General features: G+C 36.5%; 1 protein-coding gene across 1 annotated transcript in view; it reads right to left on the reverse strand.

The window, feature by feature from the left end:
- The window catches only part of CFAP299 (cilia and flagella associated protein 299), a 441,174-nt gene that overhangs the window by 182,565 nt on the left and 232,812 nt on the right, over positions 1–25,797 (reverse strand). The window lies entirely within an intron of this gene.

Consider the following 25,797-nt stretch of genomic DNA (forward strand, 5'->3'; position numbering starts at 1 on the left):
TATCTAATGGAGAAGCCTTGGATTTTTACCTTGGGGAACTCAAACCTAATCTGAGAATTGGAAACCTAAATTTAATAACAGCCTGAAAATGTATGAGTTGAGTAATAATTTACTAGGATAAATTATAAAACTCCAGAGGAATTTTGATGGCAAAAGTTCAAGTGCTTCTTATAGCTAAAATGTGCAAAGACCAACATAGAAGTATGAACACTTCTCTCTGAGTGACTCAGAAGGGGAAATGTGATTTGAGTAAACTCAAAATGGGCCGCAATTTGGGGGCTTTATAGAGTCCGGCAATGGAGAAGATTTAGCAATTTGAGAGCTGGAGATGGCCAAAGATGAGCAGTCACACAGATATTCAGCTCTTCAAGGGCATTTCTCTCCCCTTTTTCCTCCCTTCCCCACCCCATTACTTTCATGATCAGTCCTGATAGCATCAGTGTTAGTCACCTAGCAGATACACAAGTAGCAGTGAGAGTCAGTTCTGCAGACTCTAAGGCACATTTGAGGGAAAAGGGACACATATTCAGTACAGACATGGCCATAGAAAGAGGTAAAGAGAAGTACCTCAGGAAGCAGGAAAAAGACTGGCCATAGACTCAGAAGTGATAACCCTAGAAATCAAGAGTTTTGCTTCGGAGTAGTGGAACTTGGGAGGACAGCTGAGTAGCTCCTTCAGTGGAGATGCTGTGCCTAATGAAGCAGCTTTATGAAGACTCAATGAGGAAAGAAAGGACATTGGTGCCTTATACTTCTGAAGTGCTAACCGCTGCTCAGCTACATATAGTACATCCACGTATGTCTTACTAGCACCGGACGGTCAATATAAATCTGAAGCAGGATACTGTGTGTTGGGTTTATAAGGGGAATGTTTATTTGTTGTTCAGTCATTCCAGTATTGTCCAACTCTTCCTGACTCTATTTGGGGTTTTCTTAGCAAAGATACTGGAGTGGCTTGCCATTTCCTTCTCCGGTTGATTTTACAAATGGGGAACTGAGGCAAACAGGTTAAGTGACTTGCCCAGGATCACATGGCTAGTAGGTATTAAGTCATCATCAGTAAACAGTTTTGCTAATAGGTCTATGTTTCTACTGGCTGACTGTTAATGGTGGGGCCTCACAAACTATAGGGCAGCTTGGTGGTGCAGTGGATAAGAGTGCTGGGCCTGGAGTTAGGAAGACCTGAGTTCAAATTTGGCCTCAGACACTAGCTATCTGAGCAAGTCATTCAACCCTGTTTGCCTCAGTTTCCTCATATGTAAAATGAGCTGGAGAAGAAACAGCAAACCACTCCAGTATATTTGCCAAGAAATCCCCAAATGTGGTCAGGAAGAGGCAGACTTGCCTGAAAAGACTCAAAAACAACTCATGAGCTATACCTTAGAAGTGGTTATTCCACAGGGTTACCCCATGAATCTGCTGCCTGATGAAGACAACCCACAAGGATGAGTGCAAAATAAGGGAGTGGCCCATAAGTTTTTTATGATTACTAATTCTTGCTTGCTTTTGGGTTAAAGAAAACAGAAAGAATTATATAAGTAGATATAACATGAGAAATGACACAGTGTGTGATAGGGAACAGTTATTGTCTTTAACCACTGTATAAAAAGTAGAAACAGAGTTTAAATTCAAGTAGGACAGATTTACTTCCTATTGTTAATGGTTTGGCCAATATAATCATAATGCTGGGGACATCACAGGGAAAGGGAATGAAAACAGAAAACAATCAGTTAGAACTGGGGCACATCAAAACTTGTAACAGGAAGAGGGACTGGGATTCGGATACTCCCTGTGGAGCTGGGTGTGTGCATTTTGGTTCCACTGGGAGGGACAAATGTCAGGAGAGGTTCTTGGCTGTCTAGGGGGCATGAAGAGGATTGAGAAAAGGGTGAAAAGGTAGCTAAGAAGAGCTGATTACTCTATGAGTTACAAGAAGCAAATACAGATGACTTTAAGGCAGCTTCTTCATTGAGACAACCATACTAGTATTCCTTCAGACTTCTAGACGGGGCAGGGGAGAAGACTTTCCCCCTCCTCAGCAGCTACAAGCATGTGCCTGTGGGATCATGTGCTTACTTAAGTCAGTTTCAAAAAAGACTTCAAGTCCATGACTGCCTCTTGTGTTTTGATTTTTTTTCCCAAATGACCAGAGATCCTAAAAGATGGCTGTTTCCAGTCCTGGAAATAATCCCATGAATATGAGTTAGGAGTGCCTGGGTGCTGACTGGCAGTTTCCAGTGTCTTGGAGCTTCCTGCAGCTGTGCCACTTTTCAGAGTTAGGAATGACCACCAACAGAATCATCCTGGAACCTGAAAGGATAAGCTATGACCTGGAAGCCAGAAGGGCTGGTGCTTGAGCTGCTGCTCAGATAATGCTGACTGAAATGGAAGTTAAATATGCTCAGGTATCCCTCAAAGGATCCTTACCTCCTGGGGGAATATAATGGAAGTGGTTGATTACTGTTTCCCTTTCCAGTCTTTGTTAACATGTGCTTACAAATCTTTTGGCTGTAGGTATTTCTTTTGTGCTGGAGGAAATTAATAGCTGTCCTATACCTGATACCTACTACTTGGCACAGTGAGTTACTTTTTGCAAGGGACTGTGTTAATCCCTTTTAAAGTAAGTGCTATATATGAGCCATACCTAAGCTCAGATTTCCCCCAGACTGAGGGGATAATGAACCAGATAGTCTAAGAGAAGGGGCCTACTCCTTTATTGTAGAAAATGAATGTAGGTTTGCTTGAGCCAAGGAGAAAAGCCTCTGTACAATAAGTCCATATGGGTCATGGGACTTGGGGGCTCACGCAGAATTTGAGATGCAGATTCCAATAAATCCCAAGTGCTTAATACTACTTTGGGAACCATACATGTTCAGAGCTTATTACTCAGTGGCTGAATTTGAAATGGCCTATGGTCTAGTAAGGATGTACTGGAGAAAAACAAGGTGGCTATGTTTTGTAGGGACCCCTGGAGGAAGTCTATCTGGTCCTCCACTTGGATAGCAGTAAATAATTGCTATGGAATCCATTTGAGGCAAGAACAGGTAACCCTATATAGTAGAAGAACCCATGGAATTTTCAATTAAGACAATGTGACTTCTTACCAAAAGAGGAAGGGGTGACCTTCAGGTAATCCTAAATCCCTAATCTATGTTGGGATGTCTCCATGTGTTCTAGTTCCCTTAGACAGGTGAAGATCATTTTTCCATTTTTCCCCTACTTTTTGTTAGTTTTAAGTTAGTATTAGTATTCATTCTTTCTTAGTTGTCTTTGGTTAGGACAGGCCTTGAAGGTACTAGGTATATGACGATTACTGAGAACTTTGTAAAATGTTTTTTGCTTGTTGAATTTGTATAAGTATCTCTACACAAAGGCCCAAGTTTAGGCAATAAATAAAAGGCACTAAAGGTTATAATGCAATGAGGCAAATTTGACCTCATAGATACCACTAAGACTTAGGAGGACACAACTCATGAGTAGACCATGGCTGTGTAGAGATAGGTTAGCACTGTATAGTGTTAAGACACACTCTTGAGGAAATCCAGGAAGCAGCAAAGGAAGGCATGTCAGACAGTATTTGGGTAAAAATCAAAGGAGTGAGAAACAGAATTGGTTTTGTCACTGAAGTGTATTTTAGACTATCTAGACAGAAAAAAGATATGGATGAGGAGTCTGACAAATATATTGCAAGAATGGCAAAGAAGCATCATATAGTAGTGAGGGGAGACTTATCAAAACATATGCTGGTGTTCTCCATCTGCCAAAAAGCAGAACGACTAAAAAATTCTTGACTTGCCTTAGTATAATTCTATTCTGGATCTGATTCTTACTAACTGGTTATTGGGGTGGAAATTACAGAATTCCTTGTGGGAAGTAAGAATCTGTGATAGAGCAGGAAAGCATAGTATGGCATGTACCTATGATTTTGAGAAAACAGATCTCAAAGGGCTCAGAGGAAAGATGAGTAGAATCTCATGAACTAAAATCGTTCAGGGGAAGTCAGGTCAGAAGGCATGAGAGATGCTCAAGAATAAAATTAAGTTCTTTCTTTTGAAAGAAAGAGTTGACAGCAAAGAGAGGAAAAAGTACAAGAGGACAGGATGGAGGGAAATGCAATTAACGATAAAATTTGTGAATGTGAATCAGATGAATACACCAATAAAACAGAAGGGGATAGCTAAATGGATGAGAAAGCAGAAGATAAGAATATGCTGTTTACAAGAAACACATTTGAACCAAAATGATTCACATAGGTTCTGCTAGAGGAAAACTTATTATGCTTAAACTGAACTCTAGAAAGTAGGAAGGGCAGTCTTAGCTTCAGATGGGCTACAGTAAACATAAAAGGATAAAAGCAAGGAAATTATATGATGCTTAAAGGCAGCATAGGTAAAAAATTACTATCAATATATAGCACAATATAGAAATACTTAAAAGAAAATTAATTGAATTGAAAAGAGAAATAGTAAAAGTATAAAGTAGGCATAAAATGGCAACAGTCAATGGGAGAGGTTGTAGAAGGATAGAGATGCTAATACATTATTAGTGGAACTGAGAAAGGGTACATTTTGGAAAGAATTTGGCATTATGTAAAAAAAAAGTGACTAAAATGTCCATACCCTTTAAACCAGAGACTCCACTTCTGGGCTTATACCCCAAGAAAGTCATCTATAATAAGAAAGTCTCCACATACTCCGAAATATTCATAGCACCACTTTTTGTGATAGCTAAGAATTGGAAACAAAGTAGATGTCCAGCAATTGGGGAATGGTTAACAAACTGTGGTAAATGAATATAATGGAATATTACTGTGCTATAAAAATGATGCATGAAAGAAATGATAATGATGATAATGATCATGATAATGACAGATAAATTGATAAGACAGATAGCATTTAAATGGTACTTACTATGTGCCAAACACTGTGCTAAACAATTTAAAATTATTATCTCATCTGTTCCTCATAACAACCCTGGGAGGTAGGCACAATTATTATCCTTATTTTACAGATAAGGAAACTGAGGCAAACAGAGGTTAAGAAACTTGCTCAGAGTGACATGGCTAGTAAGTGTCTGAGACTGGATTTTAACTCGGGTTTTCTTGGCTCCAAGTCCAATGTTCTACTCACTAGCTGCTTCTGATACAGAGAGGATTACAGAGAAATGTGGAAAGATCAATATGGATTGATGGAGAATGAAGCAAGCAGATTCAGGAAAACTATATATATATATATATATATACACATATATGTGCAGATATATGTGTATATATGTGTGTGTGTGTGTATATATATATATATATATATATAGTGACTGTAACACTGTAAATGGAAAGAACTACACACCAAAAAAAAAATAAAAAGTAAATGTGCCAAAATTATAAAGATCAAACAAGACGTTAATAAAAAGGACTCTTCCTTTATGACAAGATACCCCCAACCTACCCCTTCATGAAGGTAAGAGGAAGTCCAAGAGTTCTTACACACTGAACACATGTATAGACTCTTCCAATGTATCGATAATTTGTGCTGATTATTTTTTCCTCTCTAAAAAATAGTATCTGTCATATGGGATGGCTCTCTGGCAGCAGGAGGAGAAAGGATACTTGAGGATAACTATGGTGATGTAATAAACAAAAAAACTATCATTAAAAACATTTTAAAAAACTATGATTGCAGGGAACTTTAATGTTGTACCCTTTTTATACCCGGACAATTTTAATAAAAGAAAAAAAAGAAGTTATGGATGCCTAAGTAGAATTTTAGAAAAATTAGAAATGGTGGCTTTCTAGAAATTACTAAATAGCAATAGAATGGAATTTATAGACTTGTCAGCTGAACATGGCATTTTTTACCCCCCAAAATGGCAATGAGACACAAAGACCTCACCAAAAACAGGAAAAGCAGAAATACTAAACATATCATCTACAAATAATAGTGCAATAAAATTATATTAATAAAAGGCCCATGAAGAATTAAAAAGTAGATGGAGACAGAAATGCAATCCTAAAAATCTGGTGGGACAAAGAACAATTATAGTAACAAGAGAAAGAAATTACAATCATACAACATACCAAAACTTATAGGATAAAGCTAAAGAAATTCTGAAGAGAATATTTGCATCTCTAAATGGTTTTTAAAAGAGAGAGAGAAAGAGAAAGAACAAATCAATGAATTTGGCATGCAAATAAAAAAAACTTGAACAATAAAAACTAAAAAACATCAACTAGGTAATAAAGTATAAATTATGAAGACTAACGACATTAATAAAACTGCAAGGAAAGGGATTATCCAATGGGTAAATAGAAGTAGAAGCTTTTTAAAGAAAAAAACTAATAAAATAGATAAATGGATCAGCTAACCTATTTTTTAAAAAGGAAAATCATGCAAAAATAAAAAAAAGAATTTACAAAAATTGAAGAGGAAGTAAAGGAAATTATCAGAAATTATTTTGCCCAATTATATGATAACAAAATTGATAACTTAGAGGAAATTGATGAATGCTTTTAAAAATACCCATATTGACAACAGAAGAACTAAATAACCCAATACCATAAAAAAGAAATTGAACACGTCATAAATGAACTCCCAGAGAAAACAACTCTAAGACCCAGTGGAATCACAAGTGAACTGTATCAAACATTCAAAGTAAAATTAATTCCAATACTATGTAAACTGTGTACAATAATAAGAAAAAACGGCATCCTTCTAATCTCTGTGACACAAATATTGTCCTGATATCTAAAGAGAAAAAGCAGAAAAAGGAAATAGGAAGCCAATATACATAATGAACACTGATGAAAAATGTAAATAAAATACTGATAAATAGACTACAAAATATAAAGATTACACACTATGACCAGATTTAGTATGTACCAGAATTGCAAACATTAGTTCAATAAAAGACTACAAAAATAATATAATCATATCATATTTCATAATATAAATATCATATGACTATGGATTCAGAAAACGTTTTTGACAAAATTCAACACTCATCTCTATTAAAAACTATAGAAAGCATAAAAATAAAATATAGTAAATAGTATTTGCCCAAATACAAGAGCAAACATTATATACAATGGAATAAAATTAGAAACCTTTCCATTAAGATAAAGGATTAAAAAAAAAGGATGCCAACTATCATTACTATTTAACACAGTGCTAAAATTTCAAGCTGTAGCTACGGGGAAAAGAAAGTAGATAAGATAGAGAGAAAAAAATCATTGATTTTTGTTCATGTGATATGATAAGAGGATACTAAAGAGTCAACTAAAAACTAATAAAAATAATTAATAACTTCACCAAAATCGCAGGATGCAAGATAAATCCATACAAATCATCAGTATTCTTGTATATAACCCACAGAAACCAAGAAGAACTAAAAAGATAAAATACATTCAAAATAACTACAGAATCTATAAAATATTTGGTAGTGTATCTATATGAACCTAATTATAAAGCACTCTTTGCAGAAATAAAGACAGACATAAATAATTGGAGAAACATTAATTGTTCATGGTTAGGTTGAGTCAATATACAAAAAAGTAACAACATAAACTAAATTAATTTACTTATGCAGTACTGTATGCAATTCCCCCAAAATAATATTTTATAAAGTTATGAAAAATAATAAGAAAATGCATCTAGAAGAACAAAAGTTAAGAATCTCAAGGTTATTAATGAAAACATAAATAGGGTCCAGCTGTAATAGATATCAAACTGTACTAATCAGCAATCATTAAAATTATTTTGTACTAAATTTAAAAAAAGAGAGGTGAACAGTGATAGAGTATAGGGATAGAGACAAGATAACAGAGGCAGGGATTTGCCTGAGCTCTCCAAAATTCACCTCCAAACAACTTTAAAATAATACCTCAAAACTAATTCTGGAGTGGCAGAACCAACAAAGATGACAGGGTGAAACAATTTCCCAGCCCAAGACAATTTAGGAGGTTGGCAAGAAACATCCGTCTCAATAGGGTGAGAGTAGAGCACTGCCCAGCACAGGCTTTGTCCTAACTAGGTATCAGCAGGCCTTGGGGGTCACTAAATTGGCAGTGGTGGGCTCAACAACCAGTCAAAAGATTACAGGGGACCATTTGCTGGCACTGGGTGCAGGACACTGTTGCATTGCCCATATGTAGTTCTGGGTTGTAGTCCTAGGGTAAGGAGGAACACTAACACACTAGAGCATGCAGCAATAGGGGAATAGGGAACTTGGTCACAGTTCTAGGGTGGAAAAGAGTACTTGTGGTAGCTCATAGGCCAGGGGAACACTAACCACATCACTCCTTAGATGATACCACCTTGGAAGAACTGAAAACTTACAGATTCCCAGAACTAGCTTTGAAAATAGAAGCATGAAAACCTGATGCTTGAGACAGTGCCCCCTCCACCTTGGGAGTAGAGCCCAAAGTTACATCAAGAAACCGGCTGGGAAAAGGAGCAAACAACAGAAAATGAACCTGACCATAGAAAGCTACTATAGTGACAGGAAAGATTGAAATGTAAACTCAAAAGAAGACAACAAAGTCAAAACAGCTACATCCCAAGCCTCAAAGAAAAATGTGAATTTGGTATCAGGCCCAGAAAAAGAATTCCTGGAAGAGCTCAAAAAGAATTTTTAAAATCAGAGAGGCAGAGAAAAATTGGGAAAAGAACTGAGAGTGATGCAAGAAAGTAATGAAAAAAGAATCAACAGCTTTGTAACGGAGGCACACACGTACACATACACACACACACACACACACACACACACACACACACACACACACATACAAACACACACAAATACTGAAGAAAATAACACTTTAAAATAGAATAGGCCAAATTATAAAAAAGGCAATCCACTAAAGGGAAGAATTTCTTAAAAAGCAGTATTGGCCAAATGGGAAAAAATGTACAAAAACTCACTGAAAAAAGAACTCCTTAAAAAGTAGAATTGGTCAATGGAAAGGGAAGAACAAAAGCTCAGTGAAGAAAATAATTCTTTAACAATCAGAATTAGGCAAGCATTAGACTCTACGAGACATCAAGAAACAATAAAACAAAATCCAAAGAATAGAAGAAAATGTGCAATACCTCATTGGATAAATATAACTCACTTGGAAATAGATCCAGGAGAGATAATTTAAGAATTATTGGACTTCCTGAAAGCAATGTCAAAAAAAGAGCCTAGATATCATCTTTCAAGAAATTATCAAGGAAAACTGCTCTGCTATCCTAGAACCAGAGGGTAAAATAGAAATGGGAAGAATCCACTAATCTCTTGTAAAAGAGATCCCAAAATGAAAACTCCTAGGAATATTATTGCCAAATCCCAGAGCTCCCAAGTCAAGGATAAAATACTACAAGCAGGCAGAAAGAAACAATTCAAATATTATGGAGCCACAGTCAGGAACAAATAAGATTTGGGGCTTGGAATATGATATTCCAGAGAGCAAAGGAGCTAAGATTACAACCAAGAATCACCTACCCAATAAAACTGAGTCTGATTTTTCAAGGGTTGGGGAAATGACATTTAATGAAATAAAGAATTTTCATGCATTCCTGATAAAAAGACCAGAGCTGAATAGAAAATTTCACTTTCAAATACAAGACTCAAGGGAAGCACAAAAACGTAAACAGAGAAGAAAAAATCATAAGGGATTTAGTAAGGTTTACATTCCTACAATGGAAGATGATACTTGAAACTCCTAGGAACTTTCTCCTTATTAAGGCAGTTAGAAGGAGACATAAAACGTGGGTGTGGATTGACCATGATGGAATGATATGTAAAAAAAAAAATTAAATTGAAAGGTGAGAAAGAAGGATGCACTGAGGGAAGGGGAAAGGAAGAAGTAGAATGGGGTAAATTATCTCACATAAAAGAAGTGCAAAAGAGCTTTTACAGTGGAGGAGAATATGGGGAGGAGTGGCAGACAACACTAGAACCTTACTCTCACCAGAATTTGCTCAAAGAGGGAATAACACTCAGTTGGCTGTAGAAATCTATTTTACCCAATAGGGAAGAGGGGAAGGGGATAAGAAAAGAGGAAGGGGGCACTGATTGAAAGGAGGGTGGATTAGGGGGAGGTAGTGGTGAATAGGTAAATACTTTTGAGGAGAGACAAAGGAGAGAGAGAGAGAGAGAGAGAGAGAGAGAGAGAGAGAGAGAGAGATTAAATGAGATAAAGGAAAATACACAGTAATCATAACTGTGAAAAAAATTTATAGCAAATTTCTCAAATAAAGGCATCTCTCAAATTTAGAGAGAAATGAGCCACATTTAGAAGAATACCATTCAACACACAATTAATAAATGGACAAAAAATATGAAATCAAAGCTATTGATAGTAATATGAGAAAATTGCTCTAAATTACTATTGATTAGAAAAGGCAAATTAAAACAATTCTTAGGTATTACCTAACACCCATCAGATTGGCTAACATGACAGAAAAGAAAAATGAGAAATGTTGGAGGAGATGTGGGAAAATTGAGACACAAATATACTGTTGGTGGAGTTGTGAACTGATCCAAACATTCTGGAGAACAATTTGGAACTATGCCCAAAGGGCTATAAATCATGCATACCCTTTGACCCAGCAATACCACTACTAGGTCTGTATCCTAAAGATGTTAAAGAAAGGAAAAGGACTTACATGTATAAAATATTCATAGCAGTTCTTTTAGTGGTGGCAAAGAATTCGAAATTGAGGGGATGCCCATCAGTTGGGGAATGGTTGAACAAGTTGTCATATGTAATTTTGAGGGAAAACTGTGTTATAAGAGACAATGAGCAGGATAATTTCAGAAAAAAAAACTTGGAAAAGCCTACAGGAACTTATGCAAAGTGAAGTGGGCAGATCCAGAACAGCAGATCTGGTCATAGCAAAATTACATGATGATTAACTCTGAATGACTTAACTATTCTCAGCAATACAATAATCTATTCTCAGCAACACAATAATCCAAGACAATTCTAAAGGACTTATGATGAGAAATGATATCTCCCTCCAGAGAAAGAACTGATGGAATCTGACTGTAGACTGAAGGATACTTTAACTTTAGTTTTCTTGCTTATTGTTGTTGTTTGGTCTGTGTTTCCTTTCAAAACATGACTAATACGAAAATATACTTTGCATGACTGCACATGTATAACTTATATCAAATTGCTTGCCTCCTCAACCAGAGGAGATAGGAGGGAAAGAAAGAATTTGGAACTAAATTTTTTTAAAAAATGGATATTAAAATTTTATTACATGTAACTGGAAAAAAAGTAAAATATTTTTTAAAAAAGTAAAAAGAACGGTTGATGAGTTGAACAACACACACAAGCAAACAAACACAGTTGCATAATATTTGGGTTAGCAAAAACCCAAAAAACCTAGTTAGTGAGAAAAGACTCACTATTAAAAAAACTGGTATGAAAAGTAGACAGCAATTTGGTAGAACCTGGGTTTAGACCAATACCTCACACCAGACGATCACATCAAACAAATTAGAAGAGCAAAGAAGAAATGATGTTTTGGGGCGACGGCCCCATACAAAGAAAAATTCTTAACTAAACAAGTATAAGAAGGATTATACAAGATGAAAGGTACAATTTTGATTATATAAAATTTAAGAGTTTTTCCAGAAACAAATTTAATGTAGTAAAAGGAAAAGCAAAACAGGTAATTGCAACAGGTTCCTTCGAAAATATTGCCATTCCTCTTTCCCATCTTTTTTCTAAAATTTTGTTTTGTTAAAATACTGAACTTAAAGCAAGACTATTTCCATATATACAACATTACACAAAAAGACCATATGTGAAATGAAAACATAAGTATCCATAAGATTTTTATAGTATATAACTGATTTCAAAATTGTCCAGCTTGTCTTTTCTTCCTTCTGAATACCCTTCTGTTTCTTTCTGTTCATTTTTTAAAAAAATGCTCCAATGGCCGTCCTCTTTTTTATTGGCATCACTATTGCTAGCCTTCCACTTCCCCATGAGAAGCAAAGAGAACAAAAATTTTAAAAAGCTTGTTTTGAATGCTTATGCTTATGTTATACTTACAAATTTTACAAATAAGCGAATCAATCGAAATAAATCCACACAATGTTCATCGTCCAAAACTTTATGATCCTTTCTACACTTTGAATCCACTGCCTCTCTCTAAAGAGGTGGGTAACATGCTTTCATCAAAGTTGTTTATCTGTATGTGGATGTGCTAGTATAAATTGTTTTCCTCATTTTGCTCACTTCACTATGCATCAGTACATAATAGTTAGGATTCTCTGAAATCATCTCTTTTGCACAATGATTTTCCATTATACTCATATGCTGCAAATATTTCAGCCATTCCCCAAATGTCTTAAGAGGAAATTTAAGGCAGCACCTTAAATTTTAGCTCGTTACTTTTCTTTTGTGTTTACCTCTTAATATTTCTTTTAGGATTGCAAAGTTTTGTTTGCTTGTGGTTATTTCCTCCCTAGTATTATTCTTTCTTATGTGCAGCTATGTGGCTCAGTGGATAAAGTGCTGGGCCTGGAGTCAGGAAGACTCATCTTCCTGAGTTCAAACCCAGCTTCATCCACTTACTAGCTGTGTGACCTTGGGCAAGTCACTTAAGCCTGTTCCCAAGACCATTTCATATCTATGTATATGTGTATATATGTATATATACACATTTATACACGCATATTTATACATATGTATATACACACACACATATATATATATATTAAATTTTCTTTTTTTCAATCTTTTGCTTTTGTTCTAATATTTCTTACAGTCTCAATGGAGTTATAAATTTCTGTTTGGTATATTCTAGGTTTCAGGGAATTCATTACCTGGTTAAGGTTTTCTACTTTCTTTTCTAAGATATCTATTCTCCTTCTAAATATTTTCTCCAGTGCTTTTATTTCAATATTTGTCTCCTGAATGGATGAATGAATGGATAAGATCATTTAAAATGCTTCCTATGTGCAAATCACTGGGGATACAAATAGAAAAGTAAGACTGTCATGCTCTGAAGCAGCTCACATTCTAATGGGGGAATCAACACATATAAAGGTTCTACTGGCAGCCAAACAGAAACACGCTTAGTGCTCTTAACATTGTCTTCAATGACTAGGTTAAAGGTAGAGACAACTGGTGTGCTTATTACATTTATAGAGATCACTAAGCTCGGAGGAAGAGCTAACAAGGGATGGCAATCTGGATCCAATAGGCTTTTCAAAGCCTGGAAAACTGGGCTGTATCTAATAAAATGAGATAAATGTAAATATAAATGTAGTCTCACAACTGGATTAAAAAATATATGTATAAGGTGGGTGATTGGTTATTGGTTGTTGGCTGTTGTCTGTTCTCGAAGAGGACCAAAATGACATCACTACGCTAGAGTCAAACTACAGTATGCCCAGCTGTAGCTGATCATATCATTACGAGCTCAGAAAGTTCTACCACAGGTTGGGCACAAATAGTCCAGGTGAACATTTGGGGTGGATTCCTTAAATTTGTCTATTTCATGTTTCTTTTGAGCTACTTCAGTTCTGCTTTTCTCATAGAGCACAGCACCTTCTTTTTTTGCAGGTATGCCATGCTCGGCAGTGCTGTGTCAGCATCTTCCATGTCATCTAATCAGTTTCCAAATTTTTCAGAGAGACCTGGAGAGTGTCCTTACATGATGCTGGTAGACTATCCAAGTTTCATAGACTTACAACAATGAGGTCACCACAATGGTTCTGTAGACCTTCAGTTTGATAGTTGGTCTAATACCTCTTCTCTCCCACACTTTCCTTCTGAGCCTCCCAAACACTGAGCTATCTCTGGCAATGCATGTGTCAACCTCATTATAAATGTGTATATCTCTGGAAAGTACACTACCAAAGTAAGTGAACTTATCCACAGCATTCAAAACTCCTCCATTTGCTGTAACTGATGATTCCATATATTAAAGGTGTGGTGCCGGCTGATGGAGTACCTGTGTTTTCTTGGTTTTGATTGTTAGGCCAAAATTAGCACAAGCAGCAGAGAATCAATCTATACTTTGTTGCATCTCAGCTGCAGAGGCTGCATTGAGTGCATAACTACCTGCGAACAAAAATTCATAAACCAACTCTCCCTCCACTTTAGTCTTGGACAAGTCTTTTCATATTAAATAATTTACCATCAGTGTAGTAGGTGATGTATTCATCCTCATGGAAGGCATCTTACAATATTGCTGAAAACATTATGTTAAAATGGAGCAAGCACATGGCCCTGCTTCACTCCACTGGTGACCAGGAAAGTGCAAGAGCATTGTCTGTTATCCAGTACTTGGACAAATGTCTCTGATGGGAATGGTTTGTTGGTAACTCGGAGGAAAAGCTGAGCCAACACACAGCTGGCAAAGAGTTGAGCAGAAAAAGGAATGGGCAGCTTTCAGAGATTTGGGCATACAGTACTGCATTTACTCATCTGGATCAGAACACTCACAAACATCAAGACTGGTTTGACAAAGATGACAAGGAAATTCAGTAGCTGCTAAATGAAAAATGAGAACTCCACTGGCTTTACCAGCAGTATGGTTCATCTGTCTCTAAGAAGGCAGTATTTAACTCCATCAAAAGTAAAGTACAAGTGAAACTTCTTATTCTTGGCTCAATAAGAAGGTGGAAAAAATTCACTTTTGTGCTGATAGTAATAATCTAAAGCACTTTCATGATGCCCTAAAGGCTATTTATGGTCCAAAGACATATAGTACATCAGGATTCACATATTGATTAGTGATAAGGGGAGATGGGCTGAATACTTCCATAGTATTCTCATCAGACCATCATTAATCAATACTGAAGGCATTGTTTACCTCAGGTCGAAGGCAACCATTCTCTAGTCAAAGTTCCAACTGAAGAAGACATTTTGAATGCTTGCTTCAGTTTCCTCATCTATAAAGAGACCTGGAGAAGGAAATGGCAAACAACTCCCTTATAAGGTGAGTTAGAGGGCAGTTGTGCAGAAAAAGATCTGGGAATTTAAGGTGATGTCAAACTCAATCTGATTTAGCAATATCATGTGACAGCCAAGGAAGTGAATACATTATCAGCATTACAAAATGAGTAACTTCCAGAAACGGGGAAGTAAACGCTTTCCTGTGCTCTCATCACGTCTCATCCATCTAGAGAGCACTGAGTTGGGTTCTGGGCTTCTGAATTCAAGCAGGACCCTGATAAGCTGAAAAGTGCCCAGAGAAGGGCAACCAGGATGGTGAAGAGCAAGTCCATATAACATGAAGATTATTTGCAAGAACTGGGCATGTTTAGGCTGGAGAAGGGAAGACTCAAAGGGGAAGTGATAACTGTCATAAAGGGTTGTGATGTGGAAGAGAAAAAGATCTGAAGCAAAAGTTACAAATAAGCCAATTTAGTGATAAGATTATTTCAGGTTCTCTTTCTCTGTCTCCCTCTCTCCCTCTCTCTTCTTGTTGTGTCTCTGTCTCTGTTTGTTTGTCTCTTGCTCTTTGTCTGTCTGTCTGTCTCTCTCTCTCTCAGATTAGCCAAGAAATAATAAAATTGTTTCTGTCAGGCTTGCACCTAAAAGATGAGAATAGTTTTTTTTTTCTTCCACAGGACAAAGGTCAGTCCTATAAAAATAGTTTCAGAGAGAATAAGTACTCTGAATAATCTGAGTCTGAAAAGGGAAGCTAAGGAAGATTTTTGTTTTGTTTTTGTTAAGCTATCCTGAGGGAAAGAGAAGGATCAAGAAGGGGCAGGAACCCAAGAAGTATTAGTGACAGAGAAATAATGACAAATGACAACAGAGAGGTCAAAACTGCCACTTCTTATTAAACGTATGTTTTCTGAAGTGGCAGCACACAACAATGGCTAAGTAGAAATGGACTGACAATGTAAGCAAGGAGACTGGTAATAGAACTCACCAGGCCCAGATGAACTAAAACCTCTGGTACTAAAAACACCAGCAGATGTGACTGCTGAGCCACTTTCAGTGACATCAGAAAGATTGTGAAAAACAATTAAAATAGACTATGGAAAATAAGGGAGGTATATGGGACTGAAAAGAACAGTCTGCAAAGTACAGACTGAGTTTGATTTTAATTTCTGGGAAAATTCTAAGCAGAAGGAAGGAAGGAAGGAAGAAAGCTTTTAGGTAGAAAGGAAGCTTCCTGCTGTGTGTCAGGCATTGGGATAAGTGCTTTACAAATATTATCTCATTTGGTACTCAAAACAACTCGGAGATAGGTGCTATTATTAGTCCTATTTTACAGATGAGGAAACTGAGGCAGAGGTTAAGTGACTTGCTAAGGGTCTTCCTTACTCCAGACCCAGGGGTCTATCTGGACACCAACTACCTTTGTTAAAGAGATAATAAATGACACCTAGGAAACAAAGCAAAGATATAAAGATGAATCATGTTTTCATTGATAGGATACGAGAGATACTAATCTCATATTTTTGACAGGGTTAGTAAAATAGTGGAAAAAGGGAATTCTATACATATAGTTTACTTGGATTTTAGCAAATCATTTCCAAAAGGTTCACATACTACTCTTAGGAAGAGGGAGAAGATATGTGGAACTTGCAGCGTCGAGCCCACATGCAGCCTTCCAGGTCCTTGGGTGCAGCCCTTTTTGACTGAGACCAAGTTTTACAGAACAACTCTTTTTATTAAGGGGGTTTGTTCTGTAAAATTTGGATTCAGTCAAAGGGCTCCACTTGAGGACCTAGAGGGCCACATGTGGCCTTCAGGCCGCAGGTTCTACACCCTTGGACTAGATGGTAATACAATGAGATGAAATCAGTACTGGCTGAATGGCCAGACTTGAGCATTTGTTAATGACTCAATGTCAATTTGGAAAGCAGACTCAGGAGCAGCACCCTAGAGATTTGTGCTTGGAATTATTCTGCCTGTTTTTTTTTCCTAAATGACTTAGATTTTTAAAGCATAGGTAGGCTCATTGAATTGTTTCCTTTTTTATATATCTATCTCCAGCACACAGCAGAGTCTCCAGTGGGTATGGAATAAATGCTTATTAATTGACTGATTTAGTTATTTAATAGCAGGATTAGAACCAAGCTCTCTGGAAAATGAATCCAGTGTTTTTGATATTACACTATGATGCCTCTATTTTGGTTCCTAATGTGCTGACTCGGTGGATAGAGCTCTGGGACTGGAGCCAGGAAGACTCATCTTCCTGAGTTCAAATCCAGCCTTAGACACTTACTAGCTGTGTGACCCTGGGCAAGTCACTCAATCCTGTTTGCTTCAGTTTCTTCATCTGTAAAATGAGCTACAGAAGGAAACAGCAGACCACTCCAGTATCTTTGCCAAGAAAACCCCCAGTGGAGTCATGAAGAGTCAGACAGGACACAGAATGACCAAACAACACCACAGCAGTAGTATTTAAGATGATAAAGAATAATAACTTCTTTTCTTGCTGAGGGGAAATCTTGGAATCACTTTGAAAGCATCTTTGTGATGCTGTGACACAGCCCTTCTGTCTGGTGAAGGGGAATGAGGGGAGAATGGTGAAATGTCAACGATCAGGGATTATTTTAAAATCTACAAACTGGTAGGAATGATTACTTCCACTCTACAAGTGGAAGTGGGGCCAGACTGACAAGCATACCTTTGCTGGGCTGGTCACATGCAAATGATAGTAGGATGCCCCAAAGAGCAGTTGTTTGAGTGAGATGAAGTGGGCAGGATGACAGGCAAAGGGATTAGAAGAAACATGAAACTTTCACTGAAATTTATTAGCTGGGCAAATGTCAGTGGCCATAGAATGGACCTGAAGCTCAGCAGCCATGAGGGCTGGCCTAACTAATCTTGGGCAAACAGTAAGGCCCAGGGTGGGGAACCTGCAGATTTGGAACCGCATGAGGCCCTCTAGGTCCTCAAGTGCAGCCTTTTGACCGAATCCAAACCTCACAGAACAAATCCCCTTAATAAAAGCATTTGTTCTGTCAGATTCAGTCAAAGGGCTGCCCTTGAAGACCTATAGGGCCACATGTGGCCTCCAGTCCGCAGGTTCCCCACCCCGATAGACTATTCTTAAGTATAAAAAACAGAATTGCAAAGAGTAGCAATCCCTTCAAATATCAACTCAAAAAATGATGACAGAGAAAGCTTGAATTATAAATTGATCTTTCTAGCCACACATACCAAACACAAATAAAAATCACTACTAATGACATAATAGTTGAGAAATAACCAAGACTTGGTAGATAAAACTAAAATAGTCTTTAGGGGAAAGGTGATACCTCTGAAAAACAAGCTAGAAAAATGGAAAAAAAGAGAAAATTAATTGAGGATGCACTTAAAAAAACCTAGACAATCAATAAATAAAACTCAAAATAAATATGAAAGAAGAAATCTTTAAAGGGAGAATTGAAACAGACACTATGAAAAACAAAAAGTACCACAGAAACATCAACAAAATCAAAGGCTAGTTTTTGAATAGTAAAATCAACAAGCCTTTAGCCAATCTGACTTTTAAGAAGAGAGGTAAATCAAATTACTAAAAGTAAAATAAAAAGTGAACAAGGTGAATTCACAATGAATGGAGAAGAAAGGAAAAGAATTTGCAGAAATTACTATACATATGCTATACATATACATATATATATATACACTATATGCCAGCAAAACTTATTTAAAAGAAAAGGGATAATGGCCTACAACAAAACAAAGGATTCAAATAAACACAATGGGGGTGGGGCGGTCTTAAGCAATACAGTTTCAGAAACAGACATCGAACAATTTATAAATGAACTACCAAAGTTGAGAGTGTCTGTGCAGCTGATTCATCCAGATGGATTACCAGTGATTTTTTTTAAATAATAAAAATGTCACATCCCATTCCCATTCTCCTGTCATGATGGCCTCTTTGGGTGGGTGGGAGAACCCATGATAACACAGATACTTCATCATGTAAGCTTTTAGTACAGATTTATTTGACACTCAGTGTGTGGCCCATGGGCAGAGAGTATTAATGTGCCCAACTCAACTTTGCAGGTTCCAGAAGGAGTCATCTAATATTGTTAATACTGTACTTATGAACACATTAGTTACCATTTTCCTCCAATCATATTCTAGTATACTTTCCTCTGGATGGCCCTGGCTTACCTCCAGGTTTAGAGCCTACTTCTCCCAAAATGACCTTGTGTTACAGTCTAATAATGGTTAGATACCTTAGTGTGTGTGTATACACACACACACACACACACACACACATATGTGTATATATACATATATACGCATATATGTATATATACACATATAAACATATATATGTGTGTGTGTGTGTGTGTGTGTATATATATATGTATATATATATATATGAAGATTTCATGATTCTCCCTCTTCCCACCAAGCCCATAAAGGTTGGCAGTGGAAGAAGAAAATTCAGTTCTTCCTTATTTCAAAAATAGTCACTCCATTGCATTGCATGAAGTTTATCTCCCTATGTGTAAGGCATTATGCTAGGTATTTTCGGGGCAGGATACAGAGATTATGAGAGACACTGTCTTCGAACTGAAGGAGTTTACCAGATGGTTGGGAGACTAATCCATTACCACCTCAGGCCAAGATAGCCAGAGGCACTGGGGGCCTGCAGTGACAGGCCTAGAGCAGTGGTTGCTCAGGTCCAAGGGAAGATTCCCCATAAAACTCTTGTGAGTACAGGGGCACATCGGAAGGAAGACAATGCACTGTAATCACACAGCTGGGAAAGGGTATGGGGAGAAATGTGAGGCGTCATGAAATAGGAAGAATGCTTCTGTATGGAAAAACGTGAAGTCAGCTTAGGTACAAAGAGGGAAGAGCACAACAGGAAAATCAGCGATCCCAGGAACCATGTGTCTTCCATATGAAATCAAAAGTGATTAAGCACGGTTGTACTGTAGTGCCTTTCTTGGTTCCCTTTCTAGCCTATGGTGGTCATTTTATCGTATGATATGTATGTTTATCGGTGCTTACCTTGATCATGGTTTGGGATCTGGTTGTTGGTGTCCCCACAGTGAGGTAACAACAGATTGACCAAAGCAATGAGCATGGCTTAATCTAGAGTTTGGGAACTTTTAAAAAATATTTTACTAAATGTTTTTAAATATAATTGGTTTCCTCTGCATCCTCATGTTATTTTATGTACTTAAAAAACATTATTCTGAGAAGAGGTCCATAGGTATCACCAGACTGCCAAAGGTGTTTATGACACAGAAAACTTAAGAACTCCTGTCTTAGATCCTCTAGAAAAAAAAATAGATACCCAGCACAAATTAATAATATTTTATACTGTTATTTTTTTTAAAAATTGAATTGTTCACATTATGTATCTAATTTACTACTTAGACGACATTTTCTAAATTTTTTTTTTACCTTTTTGTGGAGCTGGTGGAGCTTCCAGAAAGTTCTATGGTTTTTCTGAATCTATAGAGAACAAAATAAGACAACTCTGGTTGAGAGATCTGGAGATTTGAGGCCTTAAGTTCACAGAACAGGCCAAGCAGTATTAATCTTAACACTAGTTGATGACATCAAATTTGAATAAAAGCTATGAACTACAACAGTTTGCCATTTTTAATGTGCATTTTTTGTTATAGTGGGGTTTTGTACACTCACTCCTATAGGAAAACAAGCATTGTTACTGAATTGTCTTTTAAAAGGACAGCCAGGCCAACAACATAGCCCATTCAGAAAGGTGAAATATTCCCCAAATTTAAACACCAGAGCCCTCTGAATTCCTCCAAAAGGCTAGGGAAATTCAAAGAGAAACACAATGAAAATGAGGAATATTGTTTAAAATCCCACAAACTGATAAAAAAATGATCAAATGTCAATATTTCACCAACATAGACATTTTGAGGAGAATAAATAATGGGAAAGACATCAAAAGCTATGTGATTAGTATAACTGTAATAAAACAATCATTGTTACTGCAAACCACTATAAACAAGCAAAATTATATATATATATATATACACATATATACATATGTATGTGTATATGTATGTGTATATATAGATATATATGTATGTGTGTATACATACATATTATATATATATATAAAATATATATATATATACACACATATGTAAAAATGCAAAGGGTGGAATGAATTTCACAAACTTTGAAAGACCTCTCTAGTTTTGATAAAAATATCTTAGGTCTTTTTAAACATTTGTATGAAGCAACTAAAACTACATTTCTACTATCCTAAAACAATAGTCCTTGTAGTTCAGTGTCAAACAGCAAAATATTATGTTCAGCCTTTACTCAAAGACTATCTTTTTTTTTATTTTTTTAAAGGTCAAGTGCAAACAACTAAGACAGCCAAGAAAATTAGATTAAATGATTTTTTTTTCCATTTCATCGACATGCTGGTCTGTACATACTTAAAATAGTATTGGAGAATTTAGTGCAGCTGTTCATTATGTTAAGAATGAGAAGAAATCATTAAAGAAACTTCCAGGCACTTGACTTCCACACCAAAATAGAAACAAGTGGTACAGATCAGGGAGTTAATTCACATGCCAACAAGGGCTTTCTGCCAAAGTGTAACTTTCTTGGTAATGTGTTTCTCCAAAATGCAATTGACAGCCTTCCAGTTTTGCACTCCTGGGTCTCCATGTTTATAATTCCAGTAGCTAGAATTTACATAATTGCAATTTCACTTTGAGAATGTTATTGGGCTCTTTTTATGCCTAATTTTCTGAATAGTTGCTTCTTCAACTTGAAGATTCTGCTAATTATTTCAAACACAAGGTGAAAATGTGGACCATATTTGATACTACTGCTAAATGAAAAAATAGCATCTCATGGTTTTGGAAGATGAGGGAGCTGCTTCTTTTATTTTCTCTTCAAGAACTACACATGCAAAACATTTGGAAAGCCAACACAGCTGCAGGGCTTACTTACCATTCCAGTACTGTCTACTCAGTATCCTTTCTAGCTTTTTATAGAATCAAGTTTAAAACACATGAAATTTATTTCCTGAAATAATTCCAAAATATTTGCTTTAAAACCAGTGTTTTAGAAATATTGTTCAAGGAATTCATGGATTAGCTATTTTCTTCAATTATCTTTATAGATTTCAGTATTGCCTTTTCTTCATATTCATCCCCATTTCTTTTCATCTGTCAGCAAAGAAGCTGACTGGAATAAACTTTCATAAATGCAAAATGATAAATGCAAAACTGACCTCTTAAACCAAAATATTTGCTAAACTTAATGACTTTATTATTACTTTAATGGATATTAAAGGATCTGTAATTTCACCAATAGGGATACACCTTCCTAGTAGTGCAAATAGCAGCCCATTCATGCCCATTTGAGCTGTGTACATCTTGAACCTGACTTCCTCTAAATCTCCAAAGGCAGAATGACCTCACATGCTGGATACTTTTCTCTGTCTCTTGACATTTTATGGGTACCAATGTTATTCAACTGTTGGCCACTGCTTTCACTATATGACTGGTCCATTTCCTCTGGGATAGCTTACGTGCTGCATTGTGTGTGCGCTTCATCATTGGTAATAAGCTATAGATCATTTATGCTCACTATGCACAACTCCATTGTCTTTGGGTGATCAGCAAGTTTGATTACTCGCAGATGATGGTGTTTTTTGATTCACAGCCAGGCAGTATCACCGCCATAAAACCACTGATGTAAAAAGATATTAAATTCAATTTAACAAATATTTACTAAGCAGCTACTTTGTACCAGGTACTGAGCTCAGCAACATGTATACAAAAACAAAAATAAAACAATCCCTGCCTTCAATTTTAAATTTTATTGAAAGAAAGCAGCAGATATATTGAAAATTAAATACAAAACATATACAAAGTAATTTCCCAGGAAGAATATTAGTGGCAGAGGAAGGAAGGCAAGGGAGGCTTTAAGAGGCTGCATCTGAGCAGAGCTTTGAAAGCTAAGGTATACAGTCAACATGACCAAATAGCAGGGAGAAGTATATAGAACTCAGCTCCTCCAACAAAATTCCTCCACAAAGATCTAGAAAACATACCAGACTAAGACCTAATCAGGAAATTCAAGAAAAAACACCATTGGGTTATTTTTCCAGTCCCAGTCAGCATAGGGAGACAGACTGAAAAGAATGCGGACATTGGGGATGGGGTCTAGTCAGAAACATGCTGAACAGAGAATCTGGAGATCTGTGAGACAGCCAAGACTGGGCAGAAACAAGAAAAGGTCCCAGACCCATACTGGGGCATATGACTCCCTGAAGGATGTAGGATCAGGTGCTATTTGTCAGATTTCTATGTCACTACCAAATTCTGGGTTACAGATACAAGGGCAACTGAGGAGAATTGCACAGAGGTAGCCTTTAAGGGTAAGGGGAGATGGTAAGCTCCTTGACTGTCTACTAAGCTAAAAACATGTTCAAAAGCAAAGAGTAAGCTGGGTGGCTCTGATGTGAGGTGCAGAGCAGGATCTCAGCTCCAGCCTCCTGCTCCTTCTAAAGCCTGAAGACCAGGGCAGGATTGCCAGACCAAAGAGAAGTCTGCAGTTCTACTGCTCTAAACCAGCAGAAACTCTTAGCTAGCTGAGGGGATGAGTCCAGAAACAATCTATTACAACTTCCAAACAGGGACGAGCCCACTGGAGTATTGCTCAGGCCCAAGCCTTGATCAGGAACAAAGTCAAAAGGCTGAAAAAATAGAAGAAAATATAAGGTATCGCACAGCAATTGGAAAACAGATCAAGGAGGAATAATTTAAGAATCACTGGATGACCTGAGTGCTTTGACCAAAAAAGAGCCAAGATACAGTTCAAGAAATCTTAAATCCCATATCTCTTAGAACCAGAAGGCAAATTGGAAATAAAAAAAAAATCTACCAATGAACCACTGCAAGAAAAGAAACCCCAAAATAAAAAGTCCCAGAATATTATGATCAAAATCTAGAGCCTATAGTTCAAAGAAAAAAATAATTGCAAGCCACTAAAAAGAATTCATGCACCAAGATGTCACAGTCAGGATCACACAAGATTCAACAACCACCACCATAAAAAATGGAGAGGTTGAAATGTGACATCCCAGATGGCAAAAGACAAAGGCATATATCAAAGAATAACCTAAATAAGCAAAACAGTATAATATTACATGGGGAGAAAACATACCTTTAACGAAAGAAAAGACTTCCAAGAAATCCCGATGAAAAAACAGGAGCTGGGTTGAAACTTTGAAATACAAACACAGGAGTCAAAAGAAGCACGAGTGCGTGCGCGCGCGCGCACACACACACACACACATGCATGCACACACACTACATTAGTGAACAATCGCAAGGGTCTAAGCAAGGATAAACTGTTTGCATTCTAATACGGAGAAATGGCACATGTAGTCCTTTAGAACTCTATAATCACAGAAGTCACAGAGGGAGTCTAATTGGACAGAGGAATTGGGAGTGGTTCTATTATATTTTGATGATTCTAAAAGAGTGGGAAAAGGAGGAAAAGAGACATGCTGAGGGATGAGTGGAAGAAGAGGAAGAATGGGAACATTATCTCATATATTTGGGATGTGCAAATAGAAGTCTACACACACACACACACACACACACACACAGAGGAGAAAGACTTGGGAGAGGAGTAGGCAAACATCACTTTCATCTGAATGAGTAAAAGGAGGGAGGAATACACATAAACATAGTTAGAGAAATATATTTCATTAAGCAGGAAAACAGGAGAGTAAGGAGAGGAGAAAGGAAGAGTAAGAAAAAGAACTGAATGAGAGAGAGATTACTCTTAAACTATTAAAAAAAGAGTAGGGAAACAAAGAGAAGGACAAGTATAAGAGAACAGGATGGAGGGAAATATACAATTAACAATCATAATTGTGAATGTAAATGGGATGAGCTCACCCATAAAATGGAAAAGGATAGCAGAATGCATTAGAAAGCAAAATTCAATAATATGCTATTTACAAGAAACACATTTGAAACAGAAAGATGTATGTAGAGTTAAAATAAGGAGATGGAGCAAAATCTATTTTGCTTCAGATGAAGAAAAATAAAAAGGCAAGGCTAGCAATCACAACCTCAGAGAAAGCAATAGCAAAAGTAGGCCTAGTAAAAAGAGATAAAAAGTGAAGCTGCATTTTGTTGAAAGCTAAAATAAACAATGAATTAAAATCAATATTAAATATATGGACATCAAATGCTATATCATTTAAATACTTAAAATTAAATTAGTTTCAGGAAGAAAAGTATGAAACTATAGTGGAGAAATCATCATTTTACCTCCTCAGATCTAGATATCTAAATAAAAATTTAAAAATAAAGGATTACAGAGTATTATAAAACTTAGTTTTGATAGACTTCTGGAGATTACTGAATAGGAATAAAGGAGTATACATATTGCTCATCAGTGTATAACACACACGCCTTCATACACACACACAAATGGCTGTAATATAGCATAAAAACCTTGAAAAGAAATGCAAAAAAGAAGAAATTTTAAGTATATCTTTTATAGACTAGAATGCAATAAAAATGAATTCCAAAAAGGGCCTTCAAAGCAAAAATTAAAAATTAACTGGAGACTAAATAACTTAACTCTAACGAATGGATGGGTCAAAGAACTAATAATAGAAGCAATCAATGATTTCATTAACTATAATGACAACAATGAGACATTATAAGAGTATAGGATCACAAGATCCAATACTGGAATGATCTTAGAGATCAACTAAATCACTCCTTTTTACAGATGAGTAAATCATGAATCTAAAAGGTTAAATAACTTGTGTAAGGTCATGAAAATATTAGATCTTCTGTTCTGATAGTACTAATGGGAAGAAATTGATGGCA

Source organism: Trichosurus vulpecula, chromosome 6, assembly GCF_011100635.1.
Source record: "Trichosurus vulpecula isolate mTriVul1 chromosome 6, mTriVul1.pri, whole genome shotgun sequence".
Classification (NCBI taxonomy): Eukaryota; Metazoa; Chordata; class Mammalia; order Diprotodontia; family Phalangeridae; genus Trichosurus; species Trichosurus vulpecula.